Source organism: Rhincodon typus, chromosome 12 (genome assembly GCF_021869965.1).
Source record: "Rhincodon typus isolate 14 chromosome 12, sRhiTyp1.1, whole genome shotgun sequence".
In the NCBI taxonomy this organism is placed as follows: Eukaryota; Metazoa; Chordata; class Chondrichthyes; order Orectolobiformes; family Rhincodontidae; genus Rhincodon; species Rhincodon typus.
The window spans coordinates 3,060,836-3,069,513 of record NC_063343.1 but is presented as its reverse complement, the minus strand read 5'-3'; positions in this window follow the sequence as shown (position 1 = coordinate 3,069,513).

Below are 8,678 nucleotides of genomic sequence, written 5' to 3'. Positions count from 1 at the left end.
GAGGAAACGGCGCAGTGGGAGGGCGAGGAAACGGCGCAGTGGGAGGGTGAGGAAACGGCACAGTGGCACTGTCACTTGTACTAGCGATTCAAACCCCAGGCTAACGTTCTGAGAAAATGGGTTGAAAATGGGAAAATGAGATGGTGACATTTGAAGTTATTAAAAAGCTAGATTAATGGGGACTATCCATCAAATGTCATAAATACCCACCTGGTTCACTAATGTCATTTAAGGAAGGATTTCTACCATCCTTACTCAGTCTGCCCTACATATAACTCCAGACCCACAGCAAACTATCCTATTGTACTTTTAACTTTATTTTTCTACTTGTGCCTAAGATTTTGTAGCTCAGTACCTTGTATGTGTGATGGTTAATTTTTCACTGTATTCCTGTACTTGTGTACATGTGACAATAAAACCTAATTTCTACTTCCTTTGGGCAATAAATGCTGGCTTAGCCAGCGACACCTACATCCCAAATACAAATAAAAAATAACTTTATGCTGGGACTGATTTCTTGGATCATTGGATGCAGAGGGGGTGACCTTATAGAAGTCTATAAAATCATGAGAGGCATGGATAGAGTAAATAGCCAAGGCCTTTCTCCCCAGGGTGGGGGAGTCCAAAAATAGAAGGCATAGCTGTAAGGTAAGAGAGGGGGAAGCTTTAAAAGTCATCTAAGGGGCAACTATTTTACACAGAGGGTGGTGTGTGTATGGAATGAGCTGCCAGAGGAGGTGGTGGAGGCTGGTACAATTACCATATCTAAAAGGCATCTGAATGGGTACATGAATAGGAAGGGTTTAGAGGGACAGGGGCCAAATGCTGGCAAATGGGGTTAGATTAATTTAGAATATCTGGTCAGCATGGACGAGTTGGACCGAAGGGTCTGTTTCCAAGCTCTGTGAAAACAAACTCTCAAATTTACAAAAGTGCAAGTCTTGGTGACTTACAGACTATTTGTTGTAACATCGAGCTAACATAATGATCAAAAATGTTTCCTGTACAAATTTCTGTAATTATAATTCTTACAGCTTTGATGGTAAAAGATGATTGTGCACTGATTCTCCTTGGTAACAAATGAATACACGTGATCACAGGCACTAACTGAGCTCCCAATATCATATCGCTGGTTAGGACCTGTTAAATCCCAGTCCTCTCCATTGTCAAGCCGATCCACTAATAAGATCTGAGAGGGGGGAGTGAAGTGGACACAGGTGATCCTTTAAGTCACCAGCAGTCTGCTGGACTTCCAACCAACCTGAAACACACTCCACACATCTTTATAAGGATTGTTGGTTGGACTGCTTAAGAACTGGAAGAAACTCATTTCTTAGAGTCACAGAATTATACAGCATGGAAACAGACCCTTCAGTCCAACTTGTCCATGCCGACCAGATATCCTAAATTAATCTAGTCCCAATTGCCAGCATTTGGCCCACATACCTTTAAACCCTTCCTATTCATGTACCCTTTTAAATGTTGTAATTGTACCAGCCTCCATCAACTCCTCTGGCGGCCCATTCCATACAGGCACCACCCTCTGCATGAAAATGTTGCCTCTTATGTCCCTTTCATATCTTTCCCCTTCACCTTAAACCTATGTCCTCTAGTTTTGGACTCCCCTCTCCTGAGAAAAAGACCTTAGTTATTTATTGTGTCCATGCCCCTCATGATTTTATAAACCTCTATAAGGTCACCCCTCAGCCTCCGACCCTCCAGGGAAAATATCTCCAGCCTATTAAGCCTCTCCCTGCAGCTCAAACCCTCCAACATCCTTGTAAATCTTTTCTGCACCATTTTAAGTTCAACAACATCTTTCCTATAGCAGGGAGATCAACATTGATCAAGTACTATTGATTTGCTGACAGAGTTGTTCACTAGGAGTACACAATCAGTATAATCCCCCATTTTCTATATGTAAACAGCCTAAGACTGGCTGATCAGAAAGGGTTTTTCCCAATGAGGAACTGTCACATTTACAGACAAGTTCAGCCAATTTGAATTAATTTAATGTTATACCCAACAAACAGGCTTGTGTTCACTCCCCTCACAGCTAAAGGGAGGAAAAGGGACATTTTCCTTCCTGTACTGCTTAGAAATATCTCATGCTTTTCATATGCAATTAATTAGTGTGAGTATCACAACTATTGGAAATGCAGCAGCGACCTTTACCCTGTGCAGGATTCCTCAAACCTCAACAAGGTAACTGTGTGATAGATGTTGTTTATGATTTTATTTTTAAACTCAGGGAGAAATATTGATGCAGAAAGAGGAACAGCTTTGATTGTGGGGACTCTAACATGCCTGCAGCAATATTGGCTAAACACTTCAGGAGCAAGACCTCCAACAATGCAGCACTCCTTCCATAATTCCCTGAGGTGTCAGCTTTTTAGACTGTTGTGTTGTGCTCCTGGAAGCAATGAGAGTGAATATCAATAAACACTCAGAAATGGACTGCCAACTGAGTACATTTATGCTGTTCAATGGTGAGGCAAAGATGAATTAACAAACAGTGGATGGTATTGACTATATCCCCACATTTTGCTAGGGTGAGTATTGTCAGTAAGTAACTTCCCTCTCTTGATACCAGCAGTGCTTAAAAAAATTGAAATATCAACATCAATGAAACTGAGGGATATTAATGATAATTCATTTTGGCTTCTTCTTTGCCAACCAACGGTACAGCTACAAATAGAACTGGTTTTGTCAAAACTAAAGCAGCCTCACATATAACAAATGAAAAATTAGGAGGTTGGGAGTTGAAAGGGAAATTGGGTAAAACTTGATTACTCAAAGGATACCAGAGCTCTGGATTAAGTTATCAGAGACAGTCATTGAAAGGGACAGGAGATAGGGACAATGATTTGCACTTCTGGAGAGAAGACCAGACTGGGTTGCAGGAATTGCTATGAGGATTGGCCCGTGAAAAAGTATGAATTTGCTGGCATGAATAGACTCCCATTGCTCTTAAAAATCTTTTCTTTTGTTTGTGGGATGCAAGCATTGCTGATTGGGCCAGCATTTATTGCCCATCCCTAATTGCACAGAAGCCAGTTAAAAGTCAACCACATTGCTGTGGGTCTGGAGTCACATGTAGGCCAGACATGGTAAGGGTGGCAGATTCCTTCCCTGAGGGCATTAGTGAACCAGATGGGCTTTTCCTGACAATAGGCATAGTCATCACTAGACTCTTAATTCCAGATATTAATTGAATTCAAATTCCACCATCTGCCATGGTGGGATCCAAACCCGCTAAGGGGTCTTTCATGGTGAGGGATCATAGAGTTTGCAAAATTTGCATGTATAAAATACGACTGTGTACTGCAGTTGAAGGTCTGATGTGGTTAACTTAAAGAACTGAGTAATGTCTGATTTGCTGTTGTGAAATTCTGTCGCCACTTGCCTTTAGCAAGCTTTGAAAATTATGATTTGGGTCCAGAGTACATTAGAGGGTGACATCTCATAGTGCTTTCTATTAATTAGACATAATTAGGCTTTAACATTTATTTTTAGGCACAAAGTTGATTGTAGTATCAGTTGAAAATAGTGCAACGAAGGCACAAGAGCGTCTTTGCAAACAATGGAGAAAGCATTGCTGCAAAACAAATGTCATTTGGCAGTCATTAACAAGTATCACACCTTTATAAGAGTATTAATATGGCTAATTACAGGACTTAACTTTTTATGGCATGTTTAATGGCTAATTAGTGCAGCAACTTCATGAAAACTCGTAGGGAGACTAAGTGCAAGGTGCTATATTTGCAAAGCGCTGACAGAATGGGCTATAAACCAAAATGATTCTGTAGTGTTTGGAATGCGGGCCGGATGGATCTCATTGACTACGAGATCCTTGATTGAGGTTGTTAACCTGGGCCAATCAGGGGGCCCTAGCTGACAGATATAAACAGGAGATTTAGAGAGTGTCCTCAGTCTAGGGACTGGCTCTCAGCTGGTTAGTCACTGCCCATCTACTGTACATGTGTAATTGAGAGTGATTTGGTGATGGGATACTGGTCTCTGTGCAGTTATTTCAGATCCACAGATCACAGGGTGCTTTCCCTGACCAAAGATTAATGGCTATCTCTGCGTATTGATGCTGTGCATCATTCAGATGCTGATTTCATGGCAAAATCGAGCCCATCTTTTGAAAACCATAGAAGCATCTTGGGGGAGAAAAATACGGCAAGATATGTCACTTTACATTGTGTCAAGTTACAATTACCAGTCCATGAATTGTAGGCCTGCTTAATAACTGGATTGCTCCACAACATGTGGACCTATAAAAATTGTTTTCTACGTTCCTCATCTCAGATTTTTGTTTTTGTTTTTCAATTTCTTAAATCTCATTGCTTCAACATACCATTGTGTGCAATATCCTGGATGCCCTGTGACGTAAGAACATAAGAATTAGGAGCAGGAATAGGCCCATCTGGCCCCTCGAGCCTGCTCCACCACTTAATAAGATCATGGCTGATCTTTTCGTGTACTCAGTTCCACTTACCCACCCGCTCACCGTAACCCTTAGATCCCTTACTGTTCAAAAAGCTACCCAACATTCAGTAAGGTAGCCTCAACTGCTTCACTGGGCAGGGAATTCCACAGATTCACAACCCTTTGGGTGAAGAGGTTCCTCCTCAGCTCAGTCCTGAACTTGTTCCCCCTTATTTTGAGGCTATGACCCCCTACTTCTAGTTGCTGTCACTACGCCATTATCAATGCACACTTCTAACAACTTGGTGCAAGATGTTTTGGTAAAAACCGAAAGGTGCAATAATAAGCCTTTTTTAAAAACCGGGCTTGCTGCAAGATGCCTTGCTCTGATAGAATCCAACCTTTACTAGACAGGATGAGAAAATGAGACACTCTCTGTGGGTCAGGGTGGGTGATGAAGAGTTTGAAGCAGATTATAATCTGCAAACTTTCTATTCATCTCTTAACACAGCAGCAAAGGCAATGAGAGTGTCTGGTCTCCTGGTGAATAGCGTGGGTCTAGCCAGAAACTCAAGGGGGAACAAAGGACTCGTGAGATTCTCAAGCCTGGAGTAATTCAAGAGAAAAATCAATAAATATTAAAGGAAGGTGATTGGTTAAGATAGAACAGAAATCCTGCATGTATTTGGAAATGCAGAGCATGTTTCTGGAGACAGGAACAGTTGTTCAACTTCCTTCTTGTTACATTGATCAGACGGCTTCAAATGCAAGTGTATTTTCTTCCTCTTTTTTCTAAAATAGAAGAATCTGCCTCAGCTGTGGAGAGAAATATTGAGACATTGAGTCTGATCCATTAGTGTAATGATGCTGAACTGACCTGCTGCCATGATGCAGCATTCTCCTGGTTCTCTGAGTTTCAGATTACCTTAATTCGTCTCCTCCCCTTGCCCCCTTGAGGAGACAAGACATTGTTATAGACGTCACCCCGCTGGTCTTCAGGGAGAGACCATCTGTCCGCCTGAGTGCTTCCCATCAGAGCTGAGATCTGTTACTGCTATGCTCTGACACTAACTACCTGCATTGTGTCAGGTTCAGTCTGATACCTCTGTATACAGAGATTGTATTATCCTCAGTCATACGAGAGTCTTCTGGATTTGTGTATATAATATAATATCCATGATGTCCTCTACCCACCATGATTGCCTGTCAAATTTTTGCCATCGTATGCTCCCAAGGGCAATTCTATTTTCTGATTTACCTCCGAAGCAACCATTCAATCATTGAGAACAGCCAGACAATTATGAAAGTTGAAGATAACCTGATTGAATTGAGAGTTAACAACCAGAATCCAGGAAATTAGAGAGATGTGGGGAACTGGAACTTCAAACCTTAATGTTGATATTAGTGTACCATGAGGTGAAGGGAAAATTAATATGGTTCCGAACCGCATTCTCAATGAATGCGTTTACAATACATATTGACCCAAGCAAGTAATCCTCCAGGGTTGTAAACCTAATTCGGAAAATAGGTGCTGTCTTTTGACTGATTATAAAAAGAAAGACTTGCATTTATATAGCACTTCTCACAACCATGGTTAGCACTGCTGCCTCACAGTGTCAGGGACCTGGGTTCGATTCCAGCCTCAGGTGACTGTGTGGAGTTATCACTGTGTCTGCGTGGGTTTCCTCTGGGTGCTCCGGTCTCCTCCCACAGTCCAAAGATGTGCAGGCTAGGGTGGATTGGCCATGCTAAATTGCCCATGGTGTCCAAGGATGTGCAGGCTAGGTGGGTTAGCCATGGGAAATGGAGGGTTACAGGGATTGGGGGGAGGGTCGTGTCTGGGTGGGATGCATTTCGGAGGGTTGGCGTGGACTTGATGGGCTGAATGGCCTGTTTCCACACTGTTAAGATTCTATATGGCTACCAATGACATATTTTTTGAAATGTGGTCGCTGAAATCTATTTTTGCGGATCTTGACTGAATAATAAACGTTAACCAGGACACTAGAGACAACTCCCTGGCACATCCACAATGCCACTGGATCTTTCACAGCCAGCCAAACAGTCAGTAGGGGCCTGGCTTTAAGAATTCCTTTGGTACCACAATGGGTGGCAGCCTGAATTTTTGTGCTCAAGCCCTGGAGGATAACTTTGAACCTAGAACCTTCTGACTCAGAGGCAAGAGTAAAAATTAAACAAATGCTGAGGCACAGTGATGCAGCAGGAGTTTAAAATGACCCTTTCTGTCCTTTCGTTAAGATAAAAGTTTGAAATATCAATCCACAATGAGATTATTTCATGAATACATCTTGGAAATCATAAGCCAGAAGGAGGCCAATCAATTATGTCGATGCTTATCCCTGCACAAGCAAATCATCTGATGATGTTTTAGTGTGTTGTTTCCATGAACCTCTCTCCTTTATCCTTTTACTCTTACCGAATCTAATCTTGAATACTCGTCCAGTTTCTGTCTCAATCATTGACCCTGGAAGTGAAATCCACCAACCTCACAGCAATCTGTGTAAAGAAGTACCCTATGATCCCTAACGCCAATCTCTGACATTTAACCATCTAACTAAGACTCCTCAACTGCTGGAAGCTATCAATTTCTGTCACCCTTTATTCTGTCCTTTCACAATTTTACACATTTTCTCTCATATCATTCCTTAACCTAATGGGAAATGAAGCCCTTTTATCTAATTATCTTTGTCTTGTTATTTTACATGAGAACAGGAGTAGGCCATTCAGCCCCTTGAGTCTGCTCCACCAATCGATACGTTCATGGCTGATCTCATCTCGGCGATGAGATCCTGGCCTCGGCTCTGCCTTCCTGTACTCTCTTCAACCCGCGGCTAATTAAAAATCTGCCTACCTCCTCCTTAAATTTACTCAATGTCTTGGCATCCAATGCACTCTGTGGGAATGAATCCAAGACCCCTTGAGAGAAGTAATTTCTCCTCATCTCAGTTTTAAATCTGCCAGTCCCTTTAACCTAAAACTGTGACCTCTTGTTCTCGATTGCCGCACATGAGGAAACATCCCTTCTCCGTCTACTCTATGTTGTCCCACACCATGTGATACTCGAATGAATCTTCAATGTCCTGCCTCTGAAGTCTTGTTATTCCTTCCATGGCTTGTAACCCAATATTACTGCTGACTCAAACTGAGGCCTAAATGTTGAAACTGGATCAGCATTACTTCTCGGCATTTACATTCATCTTGAGGGCCCTGGTTAGATCTTCTGTGGAGTATTTCACATGATTCTTGGCACTGCTCTTCTGGAACAGTATATTGGTTTTGGAGGGGATGCAGAACACCTTCATCCGATGAAATTGGAACTAGAAGTGTGAAGTTATGAGGGTGCGTTCTCTCCATCAGGTCTGCATTTTACAGGGGTAGGGCTAGAGGGCAACAGGTTTCCTGCCTCTCCAACCCCACCAGAAGGAAACTTGACCAGAAACCATGAAGAGGGCTCTCCCAGAGATCCTTCCCTCAGGAGCTCTCAGACCCAATCTGATGGGCCATCAGAGTTCAGTCGTTCAACTTTTGGGAATGCTGGAGAAAGCTAGGGAAGAGGAACATGACTGGCCTGGAAATGGTGCTGGAGTCTGCTTCAGTTCAGTGTGGCTGGGACAATGTGTGTTGCCAAAAAAAAACTTCCTAAAACATTTTTTCACAATGACCGATATAATGTGCATGACAGGGCAAGGTCCCCAGAGAGCAACCCTGGATTAGTGAGGTTATTGATTCTTCTAAGCCCAGTGGAGATGGTTTTTGGGTTTCTGCCCATATTGTTAGAAGGATCCCAAACTGGATTGCAGAGGTGAAAGGTCAATGTTTGAAAGCGGCCCTCCACCTGGTCTCTGAAATCCAAGAATACAGACTAGCCAAAACTTGTGAAGCTGTGCACATTGAAAAGAGTTAACAACTGAGGAACAGTAATGCTTTAGAAATGAAATGCCCGAGAGAACAGAATAAATCAAATTTGTTGTCTGTGTCTGCAGAGGAGTATCAAACAAACAGACAGACTATGAGTGGATGACAAGGTCAGAAGTCAGATAACCATAACCAGAAGGTTATGATCCAACAGGTTCATTTGAAATCACAAGCTTTCGGACCGCTGTTCCTTCGTCAGGTGAAGTGACTGAAGGAAAGCTTGTGATTTCAAATAAGCCTGTTGGACTATAACCTGGTATCGTTTGACTTTTGACCTCATACACCCCAATCCAACATGCGTACCTCCA